The sequence below is a fragment of the Dreissena polymorpha genome, chromosome 10 (genome assembly GCF_020536995.1).
Source record: "Dreissena polymorpha isolate Duluth1 chromosome 10, UMN_Dpol_1.0, whole genome shotgun sequence".
Lineage (NCBI taxonomy): Eukaryota > Metazoa > Mollusca > Bivalvia > Myida > Dreissenidae > Dreissena > Dreissena polymorpha.
The window spans coordinates 84492161-84495078 of NC_068364.1; positions in this window are offsets into that span (position 1 = coordinate 84492161).

Here is a 2918-nt window from a genome sequence, read left to right on the forward strand (position 1 = left end):
GGCTTCAATGTTGCTTATACTATGACTACTGGTTCATACGATACCATTTTTATAAATATCTATGCCAAATTTAATGAAATAGACTTGAAAATGTGATTCGCCAGGGTACCAAGTAAGAAAAAAATCCGCATTTTTATGTAGGGTCTTCACACGGTAAAATTATTGTTCCCAAATAATAATAGATGATGCATATTAGGCTTCACTGTTGCATATACTATGACGATATGTTCATACAATGCCACTTATATTAATATATATGCCAAATTTAATGAAATAGAATTAAAAATGTGTGTCGCCAGGTACCAAGTAAGAAAAAAAATCAGCATTTTATGTAGGGTCTTCACATGGTAAAATTATTTGTGCCCAAATAATAATAGATGAATGCATATTAGGCGTCAATGTTGCTTATACTATTGACTACTGGTTCATACGATCCCCAATTTATAAATATCTATGCCAAATTAAATGAAATAGACTTGAAAATGTGTGTCGCCAGGTACCAAGTAAGAAAAAAATCAGCATTTTTATGTAGGGTCTTCACACAGTAAATTATTTGTGCCCAAATAATAATAGATAAATGCATATTAGGCTTCAATGCAGGGTTGGCATATTGACCTGTTTTGGCATCAACAAGCTTTATCAATTGCCCTCAAATTTTGCACATAAACGCTACAACGATCAACCAATATGCCTTTTCATTTCAAGTTGGAAAGCAATTTAGCCCTTATTCGGCCATAATAGGGTGGAGGATCGATTTAAAATACAACTATTCCAGATACAAAAATATTAATTCATTTATTTAATGCACTTATTTTTCTTCTCTTTTGCTACGAAATGACCAGTCATATTTTGCACTAGCAGATAATATTTCTTTTTTTACATATGAAAGGTAAAAAGAAATTCAAGCATCATTTTATAATATAAATTTAAAAATGCACTAAATCGTGCACTTAAAAACAATATTATTGTGATTCTGTTATTTATAATCATATTAATAATGCCTCATTTTTCTCCATTTTATTGTTTACTATCTATTTTTCCCAATTTTATGGTTTATCTTGCTTATTTTCTGAATTCAAAAGGCACTGGCTTAAAAAAAACTGTCTATGCATGTAACTGTATATTGAAATCTCATTATGAGTGATTATAAATGCATGATAAAATTCTAACATGTTATGTTATAGATAAATCTATATTGTTTGTAATTTTTCCTAAACATTATTAGCCACCGTTGTGGTCAAACATATTTTTTTGTTTTATTAATGACGTTGTTTCACAGATTACTGTAACAGAGCTACAGATTAGGTGCGCATTTGTGTAAATACCCAATGTAAAATTGCCGATTACGCATAGAAAAATAAAACCATGCGTTCCGAAACCCAATTGAAATTGTCGATTAGGCATATCATATTTTTCCTTTGCATATTGAGTAAATCTGTCCCGGAAATACCCTGGTCCGAAATACCCGGATTCTTTCCGCTTTGTCCAAGCGCTTTCAGTATACGTGTTATTGTTGTGAAAATGTAGATGTTAATGTTATACTTGTTATGTACAAACTGACTTAAAATAAAATTTGTATTTGTATATTTGTATACCATTAGCTCAAGTGTTTTCAAATTCAGAATGACATTTCCCGGTATTTTAGAATATTCTGGCTTGTGTTGTTAACAAATTGTAGTGTAAATACAAACTCAAAGTAAATATTTAAAACTACCCGATTCACACTGAAATCAGTTTTATAATTCACCAGACGTATGTTGTTAATCACAAATAATAGATTTCAGAAAACAAAGGTAATGTTTACAATATCAGCAAAAGATGTCAAGGATGATCAGACAGTATCCAAATGAAAACTAGTCTTGGACAAAGCGACAATGGCGTCAAAATTGTGAATTTCAGACTGATGAGAGTTATTTTCATCTATTGTAAGATGCAGTTGAAACATTTGAACCTTAAAATATTCCTCGGTGCAGTAATTTATATTCATTCACCAATATATGTAGAAATGTATCCAAGAAAATGAGTATTCTTTGATTTATAGTGTGACATAAATTAAATATGTTACGACTCTGGTTGAATTTCGATACGGGGTTGGCTTCATCATACAGGTATGTCAATACTATATCAGTGTCCGACAAATTTCTTATTTTTCAGGGAGCCCACTGGGCTACCAATAAAAATATTTGGTAGCCCATATAATTTTCCTACAAAATGATAAGATGCAGGTTTTCATCTTTATTTTATTTCTTCATTTACATATATACATAATATGTATACATACATATACATAATACAGCAAGTAGTCTGATGTACACAGTCAATATTGTTAATTAATGTTACAGTACAGGCACCTTGTACTTAAATGTAAATGTACCAAAGAAAATCATATACTACATGTAGATATTACATGTATGTGCACATGTATGTGTACTTAAATTCGGACAGCACGTTAAGTTGGAAACGTAAATAAAGCGTTTAGATGATCAATACGACTGACTCGTATGGTGTTAATCAATGCAATAGCTCTTTTTAACAACAAATACCGAGTTTCAAGAAATCAAGAGTATTAAATCATTTATTTACTTGTGTCCGACTTTAAGTTCTGTCCGAATTTACGTATTGCATCCGTATGTTACGACACTAGTGTGCAGTCAGTATACAATACAATAATTGTTTCAATAATGAAGGAACTGATACAGTTGTAACGGTAACGATACAGCGTGTTTACATTATATTTTATTAAGAGGAAATGTCAATGCCAAATAATTCGCGAGATACCCCGGTACTTTAGTTGAAATTCACAACGAAACTTTTAATGGAAATTAAATGATCTCAATGATGTACCCGCTACGAAATTTTTATTTACAAATAAATACACCCATGCCAATTTGTGCGCGCTTTTTATCTGGACCAGGGCC